Consider the following 12500-nt stretch of genomic DNA (forward strand, 5'->3'; position numbering starts at 1 on the left):
TATATATATATATATATATATATATATAGAGAGAGACAGACAGACAGACAGACAGACAGACAGGGAATCAACAAATCAGTGACAGATTCTTTTTTTTACATAGAATACTTCGGGTAGAATATACTGTACCATCAGTTTTCCACAGCTTGCCTTAAGAAAAAGCTACAATTTCCGTAATCGCTCCAGCCTGGTAATCCACTCTTGGGCTATACGCATGCAAATGGCAACGCCGTTCGCCGTGCCAATAAGGATACAATTTTCGTTGAGAGCTATTACCGAGCTATTACCGAGCACCAAGTAAACGAGTTGGGGGTTTGTGGGATGGCCTTAGGGACGAGAGGGAGCCACTGTTCAGGGAAGTGTACATGTGAGTGTAGACTGGACTTGATACTTGTGAGATATTCTGTCATCAGAGTGGCATTATTAGATGAGGGAGTAAGGTAGACAGTCATTTAGAACACGACGAAAAAGGGAAAGGTAGATTCTTTATAAACAAATTGATTATTATTATTGTTCAGGAAGTTATCATAGATAATATTTACTGTTTAATAAAATCAAGTTCATATGGAGTCTTCGGGAGGTTTTCGTTGATGATAAAAGATCAACTGCAAACGAGGTTAATTAGAGAAGTAACCGTAAAGTTTAGTGATGAGGAAAGAATTCCAAAAATGGTTAAAAGGATATATTAACTGAGATAATTTTCAGTGGTCAAGATCAGAGTTTATACATGTGGAAAAATTTCGGACCGTGGTTTAATGCTACTAAAATTGGCTTATATATCTGTTTTAGTAGATGCTTACAGAAAGGAAGCTAGGATTTCATGAAAAGCCTTAAAATTCGTACAAAAACCTCTTTGGACGTTCACGCTTTTGAGATGTTAACGAAGCAAAATCAAATTTAATCTGTTAATTAATTCTTGCTAAGACTCATCGAGGTTAGGATGGCATGGATACTAGTGCCATTTTGAAATTAGTTTCATAGGTAAGCCTTTTGTATGATATTTGTTTATATTTGACCATCCTTAGGAATTTTTCATTACTACAACTTTAAACTTTCCATGAAAACCCTTTAATATTTTCGAGAAATGAGACTGTCGATACTGTAATGCAAGATACACTTAATATTAAAATTAATATTTCATCCATATTGTAATTGATAACCAGTATATCAAGTCATATTTTATTAGTCATTCGCGCATTCGCGATATTTTGATGGAGAATTTTGTGATATTGAAATACGTAATATATCATGAATTCGAGGTATTGGTTTGGTATTGACACCATCTGGATTTTAAGGGAGGTCGTAGTCATGGCAGAGGTCTTTCTGAACTTCTTCTCCTGCCACCTGCTTGATCACTTAATGAGCTCCTTGAAAAGGGTCTTGAACGATCACCAAGGGGGTTCGGAGCTGATTTCGAAATTAAAGACACTTGATCCTCGTGTTTATTGCAATTTAGTGTGAAGAGTAAATGATATAGGACAATAATACGATTATTATTCCGACAAATTTTGTCTCCAAGTAAATTATTTTCACTCGACTAATTTTTTCCCATTACGTAATCATTTATCTATATAATAAAAATGTAAATGTTCGTTGGTTCAAAATTTTAAATCTCCGAAGTTCTTCACCGATTGCTTTGAAATTTTGACACAGCATTGCATTCGAATACGCGTGTGGATTTATAATTGGGTTTCATCCTACCTCCGCTCCTTCGATGGGGCTGGGGGTGAGAAGGGATTCCCTGTAACGAAGCTGGTTCTGCCTCTGCCCGTAGACTTAGTTAAACATCAATGACATCAAAGAGGGTGGAGTTTGAGAAGGGGGTTGACAGAGAGAGAATGAGACGGAGAATAAGTAAGAGAGAGTAGATAGGGTGTTCGGGAGAAGAAAGAGGGAAAAAGACAGGGAGTGTTAGAGAGAGACAGAGACAGAGAAGAGCGGGTGTTTGGGAGAGAGAGAGAGAGCGCGCGTTGGTATTAGTGAGAAGAAAGAGGGAAATAGACAGTGATTGTTGGAGAGAGAAAGAGAGAGTAAGAGAAAGGAGCGAGAGGGAGAGGAAGAGATAGAGAGAGAGAGAGAGAGTAGAGGGGGTGTTAGGTAGGGAAAAGATGGAAAAAGTGAGTGAGAGAGAGAGAGATTGAGACAGAGAAGCGCATTTGTTTGGGAGGAGAGAGAGAGAGAGTTGGTGCCGGGTACAGCTAGTGCATGATATTTTTCCTTTCAGTATTGATGTCATGGTTGAGGTATATAATTTTGATTATAATCACATTTTTTTTTTGTATATAGAATTGTGTTGAAATAAAAAAAGCCCAATAAACTTTTTTGGTCACTTGTACGAGCGAAAACGTTATTCATTACATGATGCAACATGAATTGTAAATGGACTCAAAGATATTTCCAAGGCCTTTCAATTTATCATTTACATTTCTGTATCATTTGGTCTGATTCCAGATTTATTTCCGATCATCTAAAGTCAGTCATTAATCAGATTCATATTCTTTCTACAAGATCCTGAGGCAAAGTCGTCTTTCAGTTGAAGTAAACAGCCAAAGGAAAATATAAATTAGTTGAAAGTTGCTGCTGTGCGAGAATGCGTTTTAGTAATGAAACTACTTATGCATTTCAGGACTGTGATGCCCAGCCCTGTCCTCCTCGAGATACCAATAACTTAGAACTACTGAACTTCAAGAAAAACTTAGACTTCATTTTCAAAAGGTAAGATAAAATGATAATTTCTAAGTACCTTATGGATTTGTTATTCATTCTACTTCAAATTGCTGTTACTGCACATATTTACTATGTGTATGTGTGTGCGTGCGTGTGTGTACCTTTGAATTTGCTGTAGTTCAGCGCACAGCCAGTCCCTCTCACTACTGGCTTCTTTGTATGCATACAGAACGATCTAAAAATTAATTTAGGCTTTAAGATTTCAGGTCTCGTCCCCACATTACGGGTACAGTTATGTAAAAAGATAAAAAAAAATTTCTCCAATAAGGCTAGACATCCTTATATATTCCTGCATGCGTTCATATTGCTTGTCCTCTTTTAACCTTGATTGAAATATATATGACAGTGAGTGGGTATTTGAAAACATAAAATCTTGTGAATTTCATTGTAAGATGATACGGAGTCTCTCTCTCTCTCTCTCCTCCCCCCCCCACACACACACATTTTGAAATATTATATACAGGATTGCCATGTAACTGCTCCTACTCAAAAAAACTGGGTTACATAATTAAAATTGCCTTATCAATAAAATCTGACTATTGATCATGAAAATATTGTAAAAATTACTGGGGAGAGTATTCATCTCTTAATTAAAATGTTTAATTCCCTGGCAAAGGTAAAATAATGTGTCAATTTAACTGGTTTATTGTGTTTTGTTTCTAAAAGGAAAAATGCTGGTTGGTTTAAGTTAGGCAACGTTAAATTAGGGCGTACTCGTGTAATTACCTTTAAAGTTCGTCGGTTGCTGAGTTTGTGAATTCGCGGGAGACCGTTGGGTACCGAACTACTGCTTTGTATTCCATTCTAAATTTCCGTTGAGGCCAGCATCCAGTTCACCTTGCTCACCGAGTGTGCCAACATCTGGCAGCTTCCATCCACTTTAGGCACCTTATCATTCATAAACCTTCTGACTGACTTGTTTTAATTCTTTTTAAAGTCACAGCCTCAGCCAGTCTCAGATTTACATTTACAATTCTACGGTTGGATTTCCAGATCTGCCCCACATTCTTAAACGTTTTGACCTTTTTTTAATCCTTTAAGAGTTACCACCTCAAACATTCTTAGATTTACATGTACCCAGTCTACTGTTGGATTTTCCAAATCTGCCACTCAAGGCTGGGCTGTTTGGAAATGCACTTATGCAATTTTTGTGTCTATTTCGGTCTCTCTCTGATCTCCCTCTCTCAAAACCACTAAACAGTCAGTAATTCCCACCGTTGTTCTCACAGTTTGCCTTTGGTATTTTACAAGTGCATTTATTATTGATACTCGACTTTATAATTAGTAAATCAGGTAAGAATTCATCATAATTCTGAGGAATCCTGAGGAATTCCTAGTAAATAAGCGGGAGAGGGGGTTAGCCCTAAGTGTTAATCATTTGACATATTGACGTGAAGGGTGAGGGAGGGGGGAAGGGGGGAGGCGGTTGGGATAACAATTTAACATGGATTTTCGCTTATGACGGGTCGTTGTTGGCCCTCTCCCACGAATACGGGGCATATTGTACCATACTGTACACCAAGACTGAATAAGATATTTTATTCCGTCTTGCTGTACACAACGGCACCATCATCTGCCGCTGAGTGAGCCAAAGGGCTAACGAAACTAAGCCAGTCATATCTTTTCAGTTCTGTGCTTTTATCTTCCACAAATCTCTCACTCAAGTTAGGCCTGTCTCTTACAATTCTTGCGATGCTCACTGGAGCTTACCTGACACTGTAGCGTACTGTTCTTCCTTTCATCATTATCTCATTTATATATGGAATCACTTCCACAATTTCTCTAATGGTACCATTTCTGACTCCCCTGTCATATGACTCTCATGTTGCTAATGTCTTTCGTTATTCCATCATGCATATGCGATTATTCCGGTACTTAGTAGTTCGATGAAGCAGTGAACCGATCCTAGAACTTTGTCATCTGCAACCACAGGCAATATTTCTTATAAGTTCTCCCTGTAAACTATGTTTTTGTTAACCAAAATCATTTATACTTTAGCGCATATATTCCAAGCTCGCTGTCCTTTGTGCAAATCAAGAGTTACTTCCTTTGCCATAACTAAGGAAGAGCAGTTTTATAAAAATAAAAATGGGGCTTAGATCCACGATACATCTTCTATTCCCCAAAGGAACTCCTTGCCAAAATTAGGTATTATGAGAAGTGACGCGTCAAGCGAGAATAGATTTACGGATTCTTTTTCCCTTTCAATCCCTTGCTCTCGTTCAGCGTCAACAAACTTAGATTGGCTTTCAGGAGCTTAATATGAAACCGTCAATTGTCACCATTCCAGTCGAACATTTTCCTTGCAGGTAATGGCTTTAGAATGAAAGAGGAAGGTACACGCAAATGCTAAGGATTGTCGTTTCGTTTCTTATTCGATTGCGTGAAAGAATATGAGGGTTCCTTTGTATTCTGTAATGATATCTTTTCACTCCTCTTGGTATGTATGATTCCGTTATCACTGTGGGTGTTTACGAACTCTTATTATATATATATATATAATAAATATATATACTATATATATATATATACACACACACATATATATATATATATATATATATATTATATATGTGTATATATATATGTATATATATATATATATAAACATATTAGTTTTTACATTTATGATCGTTTAGATTTTATTGAATGAGTGTATACCACATTTATATCTTGATCACATACAATCTCATTGTGCTTAAAATAGGATAAGATATTTAAATGTACATCTTTGTTGGTAATGATGTATTTTACTTGAATGGTATTACTGATAAAGCATATACCTTAATTGTTTAGCGATTAATTTTGTACAGTTAGGAGAAAGGAGAGGATGACTTAAAAACTGGGAAGAGTGGAATGAAAAAACGTATTAAGACAGACTTCAGCCATTTAGAGCAATTGGTGATGAATCATTCGGGGCAAATGATGCGTCGTTTTCTTCACAATGGGTGCATCTGTGGTAACTTTCCTAGATAGTGACCCCAACATAGTTCGGTGGTCGTTGTCTAGGTCTAATATTTCTTGAGGGGGCCGTTATCTTTATGATATTTAGTCTTTCATTTATGATTTTACGGTATCCCCAACGGGCTTGCACTAAACACGCCGCAAAGGTGGATACATACCGGGTCAAAACCCTTGGGCTCATTATCTAAGAAAGATCCTTAAAGTGTAAACGGGACTTTGACAGTTACCTTCATTTTACATGAACATCATTTCTATTTAGATCGGCACAAGACGTTTACTTAAAGATTTATCGTATTCTAATAGATTCAGATAATAGTCTACTTTACAAATTCTATAAATTGACAAAAAAAAACTTTTAAATATGCTTGGAGACAATACGGATAAAATTTTAAATTTCTCATATTAACAAACCATCTCTCTCTCTCTCTCTCTCTCTCTCTCTCTCTCTCTCTCTCTCTCTCTCTCTCTCTCGTATTAACTTAATCAATTAACTTTCTGGTAAAAAAAAATGTATAGTGTTCAAGTTGGGTTATGGATAACCTTCACTAAATTTCTGTAATCGTATCGACTAATTCTGATAATGTATCTTGCCATCGTTTTTCTTTCATGCTTTTAGTGTTCTGTAAAAGAAAATTATTGAGATGGCTATTTGTCTTTCCGCCCACACTTTTTCCTGTCCGACCTCAGCTACAGGTCTGCAAATTGGTATTTTGATCATACACCCTCCAGTCATCAAACATACCAAATTGCAGCCCCCTATCCTCAGTAGGTTTTAGTTTATTTAAGATTAAACTTAGTCGTGATCGTGCATATGGCACAACAGGCCACCAACAGTGCTGAAAGTTTGTTGGACCGTGGCTAAGAGCTTCATACAGCATTGTACACTGTACAGAAAACTAGATTGCGCCGAATAAACTTCTGCGCATAACGGTACCCTGATGATGTTGCTTCATTTAGTCTGATAAAAACTTCAGGCAGAAGATTAAGATCTTCTCTACTGTGCGTGCAGTTGTTTTCCTGTTGTCTTTTTACTCGTTTAACAAATGAATCACGTTATTTCGAGATTAATTACTTTCATAAGCGTTTGCTGTCTTTATTGTATTTGTATGTCTTTGCATCAGACTTCATATCCTTTAAAAGAGTAAATAGTTTATTACTGTTTTCATTATTATTTTTTTTTACAAAAGATAGCCACATTTTATGACAGTTGCAAGCAAGTTATATGCTAGCCAAAACTAAGGTTTCTTAAAGTAAGTTAGGATTGATTATTTTCTCATTTATTTTTAGGGTTAGATTACTTCACTTAAGCAAAAATCCGCACAACACAACACAATTCTCCCAAGGGAACAACCTGAGGACCGTCAGACGTAATTAGTTTTTCCTTAATCACCTGTAGTGCTTGTATACGATACATTTATGGCGTTACAAAAAGATATTATATTGAAATATGATAAAACTAATGATGCACGTACTAAAAATGAACATGAGGTTTGCATAATATGATGGCGTAACACAATAAGATATCTTTCATCATAATGAAAGAATGGATGCTAATTTCTCTGCTGTCATCAATCGTTTAGGTGTTAATTGTTCTAAGTGTAGAAAGGTGTGAGTGGAGTCAAGCATAAAAAAATTAACATTATAAAGAAAAACCAATGCATTTTAGTTTTCTGTAAAAGGAAACTATTGAGATGGCTATTTGTCTGTCCGTCCGCACTTTTTCTGTCCACCTTCAGATCTTAAAACCTACTGAGGTTAGATGGTAGCAACTTGTTACGTTGGTTATCCGACCTCAAATCATCAAATATACCAAATTGCAGCCCTCTGCCTTTAGTAGTTTCTATCTTATTTAAGGTTAAAGTTAGCCATGCTCGTGCGTCTGGCACCACAATAGGTGCCAACAACATAGGCCACCACTGGGCCGTGGCTGTAAATTTTATGGGTCGCACTGAGAGTTTCATGGGCCGTGGCTAAGTTTCATTCGTTGTAAGGAAACTCGTTTGCGCTGGAAAAACTTTAGCGCGTTTTTTACTTTTTTATTTACTCTTGCAATCGTCATATTAGCGTATTCTATAGAATACGCTTATATGACGATTGCAAGAGTAAATAAAAAAAGTAAAAAATGAAGCAGAAGACAAAGGAGTATTCTTTTCATTAAGATTATAAACCCACTTTTATATTGAGGTTACGATTTGCTGTATTTGACTACAGCTTTTAATACAACCTTGATTTTGTCCTTGGTCGCAGTCTTTTTATATTATTTGTATTTAATCTGTAACTTTAATGACATTGTTATTTTCTTTATGTCTGCATACTTTGGTTTAGGCCTACTTTTTATTGTTATAATATACTGTACAAACATTTTAAAGCTTTGGATTTTTATACCATGCACCCCTATTTTGAAAAACTCTCCAAAGCGAGTTAAAAATTTACAAGACAATTGCTGCGGAAATGTGTGATTTTATACCTATTACTCTGTTGAGTTTCAATCGAAAGTCCTATTTATCAACAGTTACTTGATATTTGTGCCTTTAATCTGAGTCGGTGCTCTTGAAAGGACAACTCTATTACTATCATTCTCGTGTTGTTATTAGTGAGCAATTTTAGTACGCCAAAATTAGTAACACAACGTTCAGTTCTTTACGGGCGGATTCTGATGTCACATTCACGAATGTTTGCAGTAAATGTTCTTCTGTCCGGACGGCATATGGCGCCTTGGTTGAATGATGTTTGTAATAAAGTTTACTAGAATCGGTTTAGTGCATTTCAACACATAATGTCAAGGCACAGTGTCGTCATTTTGGTCCCAAGTCGAATTCCCACGATAGGATCCATTTCGCAAGTCCTCCAAAACTTGGGTGGTAATCTAAAAATAGATGCTGTAGTGTTTCTCTTGTGACCAATTAAAAATGTGTGAATGTTGAAATGTTCACTAACAATAGGTAGCCAACTGTAGGGAGGTAATAACATAGTTAATTGTTTTAAAAGTTTGTGCAATGATAGAAATGAAGGAAAACACCGAAAATGACTTTTGTGTGTTTCTATATACTTTAGATTTACCTACGCAGGGGCTCAGTAAGCAAGGCAACATACCACCGGATCCAATTTGAACGGCTTATCAGAGGTAATTGCTTTCAAAGGTTTGTGTAATGTCAAAAATTAAGAAAAAAAATCAGAAAATAACTTCTGCATGTTTCGATATACGTTAGATTTACCTAAGCAAGAGGTTCTGGAAACAAGGCACCAGTATCCAGTTCGAACATGCCTGGTGTCACTCGATTAAGTAGTCAATACCACGTCCTCACGTCGCGGAAAATAACTCTACGTGGCTCACTGTCGTAGTATGGGTGCTCAAGCTTTCGGTCCTCAGAGTTGACGTGTTTTACCGTAATGTTTATAATGGAAACCGCATTCCTGTGCAGGTAACTAATTCTTTTGCGTCGTAGGCGGTCAGTCTAATGCGGGTCTGCTTGCTACTCTTGGGAAACATGACTGGTTGTGTGCCATTGCCGAGTTATTTCTAAATCATTTAGGAAGAGTACTTTTTTCGATATTTCCGCTTTCTTCTGTAAATTCTCTGTTGAAGACGATTGAAAATAATATTTTCATTTATTACTGATAACAGACAGAAAAAAGGGATTCTTTAGCATTAAGATGCTTCATCTAAGTCTCTCTCTCTCTCTCTCTCTCTCTCTCTCTCTCTCTCTCTCTCTCTCTCTCTCTCTCTCAACTACCCACACACATTTTTAGATTTCTTTTTAGAATTTGCTATATGTATTAAGACATCAAACGAAATCTTCTCAGGTCACTATGTTATATTTCAGTAACAGGTTAATAGTCTAACCTCCTTCGTATCAATATGGTAACCAGCATTTAGTGAAAAACTGTAAATGTTTATTTTAGGATCGTGAGGGCCTTTATGCTTGTGCTTATTTGATAACTATCAGTTGGATGAATGCGAGTATTTGATTCTGACTCTTCCCAAAGCCTTAAACTTACGCTGTTCTTGCAAATATCTATCAAAGGCTGTAATCCATTTTTTAAGTTAATCATTCGTTTGCCGGATCGTATCGTGAAAAGAGCATCGTTCCTTTGAGACCATTTATTTTTTCTCCGAACATCTAATTAGATTCCAGATTTTGCTCTGACGTCTTCGGTTATCAATTCTTATAGTAAACCTATTTAAATTGCATAAATATTGTACGTAAATAATTGGAAAGATTCTGTTCCATCCCTTAATTACATAGTTCTGTGGAAGGATAAAAAACATATCTTACTGTTGGTAATGGGCATGGCACATTTTACCGTTTTTTATTTTATTTTTATTTTTTAGGAAGCTAAAAATCTGAATATTATATAACTGCCTTTCCTGGGCATTTCCTGTCTCGCGCACCTTATGATTTTAATAATTGTTAGTTATAATTTTTAAAATATTAGCAGTTAACTTGAAGAACAGATAAACATGTTAATCGACAAGCAGGTGCCAGGCGAACGAACTGATATGGAGATGTAAACTGCGCATTTGAGAAAACGCCCCATTTCCTTTTGTGCTCTGCTCTCAAACTCCCCCTGGAAAGTGTATTAGTCCATGACACCCAAAAGGTTTCTTTGATGTCGAAGTTCATTCGGTGGGATGCGTTACACCCTACTTTGCCTCTGCTCTCCACTTATAAAGTTTTTGCATTCGGGAAGTGGGGCTCTTTGACGGGGAAATGATGTTGGGTATTGCCACCAACGTTTTCACCGCCTTTTCGCATATCGGTTTCCTTCGCCCTCTGGAGCAGTTATGCCTTTGCTTTAGTGAATTTATTCGACCAGACTCATACCTTTACCTTTATCATCCTTGTACCCGTAGGGGACCAGTACCGTCAGTGCACCGCGTCATTACTGAAGTTTTTTTTTTTTTTTTTTTTGTTTTTTTTTCTGCCCCATAGCTGCAACCCCTTTCATTCAGTTTACTGTACCCCATTCATATTCTTTTTCTTCCATCTAACTATCCACCCTGTGAGGTTTTCTTACTGCTACACCTTTCAAACCTTTCTACTCTCAATTTTTTGTTTCAGTGCTGAATGACCTCGTGGGTTCCAGCATTAGGTCTTTTGCCTAAATTCTATACACTTTCATTTATTTATAATCCTTGTGTAAACATTTTTCCATGGGCTTCATCATCGGGAACTGTGAAGTAGTTCAGTGGTGGAGACTTGTTACCCTAAGAGATGAAACTACATTGTTTTATAGAGTTTCCTATAGAATTTTCACTATACGTATGAGATTTTTACTGGATTGTTCTTATTGTCGGTTATCAACAGAAAAATTTGCATCTATCACGCAGTTTCGCTTGATTTCCATGACGTTTTGCTGCAGTTTTGCCATTCTTATTATTGTATTATGCAGAAAACTCATTTTGCTGCATAAAATTTGGTCCGTAAAAAGGCAGATCTTATTTCGGTAGTATCCTGCATGTTGGCCATTTCATAGATAAATGAAATGGTCTCTTGTTCATCACCCATTCATAATATGTATTTTAATAAATATCTTTCATATTCAGAATGGATCCCTGATGACCTTTTCCTGCCAACAGCAACCAGATTCACTGAGCAGCAGCACCAATATGCAGTAGATGTGCCTTGCTGTCGTACTTCTGTTTCAGAGGTCCCTTATTCCTCACACCGTTGGACTGTGGAACAGTCTCCTTGAGGATGTGCAATGGGAACATCAAAAGCTCAAACGAAGATGTATTGCATTACTGCCCTAATTTATTCTTTATTATTTCCTGCACAGTAGCTTGTCATCCACTCCTTTGTACTTCGGTCCCCAGTCTAATTTTACACGAAGCCATATTAGCAGCCAGTCGTCCTCCAACCCCTGAAATTTCACGTCTCGTTGACCTGTCCCTTTTTGCCTTCTACCTGACTTCTTTGCCTCGCCATTGTTATCGGAACCCTTCTGCCTCTGGAACTCCGGCCACACACACCTGCTTGACCGACGGTCAGCCTAAATCTCTTGACCCATTGTAGCCTCCATTGTACCGCATTTTTCACACTTCTCTGCCGGCGTTCAATGGCCACTTTTAGATAGTTAACAAGGACTGGATGTAGAGATAAAAGCATCCGAGAAGAAATGCGCAGACCTGAACCAGATATGACCAGTTCGTCTTTCGCGGGTATAAATATGGCTCGACCTGGCCTACCAAACTGCAATTTGCCCTATCCAGTTCCCTCGTTAGTATGCCCTGCAATACACGGTACCATGCTCTCTGGAAGCGGAATCACAACTTACGACTCGGCTCGCCGCTATCCCCAACCTCTCTCTTGACGCTGAACTGGCTAGCTTTTACCTGAACTTGCTATATCTGCAGCCCGGACTCTGCCCTGACGTTGGTCTTGAACGCTCTGCCGTGAGATCATCTTAGAATTTACCATATGACGCTGCCTGAGGAGAAGCATCTGTCTGTCCCTTGGTGACGCCCTGGCCCTGACTATGCTCGTCCTGTCCAAGGACTGAGGTAACTGAAATTGGAATTTGTTTTCTCGACCCCTCATCTCCTATTCTTAGCACTCATTCCCTGTTTCAATTGTTTTCTCCTATTCCCATTCCTTAACATTTCCTCCGTCTCCATCAAAGACCTGTGTGAGACTAAATAATTGTGAATTTGTTTTGAAATAAGTGATATTCATTTATTCTACCAACACACTATACGCATTGCAATAATGTAATATTGAATTCGAGTAATTTGTTTGCTTTGCTCAATACTTATTTTAACTCGTCATTGGACTTACGCATCAACTTTTAACTGTTTACAGATCCGT

At 37.4% G+C, this 12500-nt stretch overlaps 1 long non-coding RNA gene across 1 annotated transcript in view; it reads left to right on the forward strand.

The window, feature by feature from the left end:
• Nucleotides 1-2624: 2624 nt before the first annotated feature.
• Nucleotides 2625-12500, forward strand: part of LOC135196052 (uncharacterized) — a 271313-nt gene continuing 261437 nt past the window's right edge. The window contains exon 1 of the long non-coding RNA XR_010310303.1: nt 2625-2715. This is a non-coding gene — a long non-coding RNA (uncharacterized LOC135196052). The remainder of the gene's footprint in view (nt 2716-12500) is intronic.

This window comes from Macrobrachium nipponense, chromosome 17, assembly GCF_015104395.2.
Source record: "Macrobrachium nipponense isolate FS-2020 chromosome 17, ASM1510439v2, whole genome shotgun sequence".
Lineage (NCBI taxonomy): Eukaryota > Metazoa > Arthropoda > Malacostraca > Decapoda > Palaemonidae > Macrobrachium > Macrobrachium nipponense.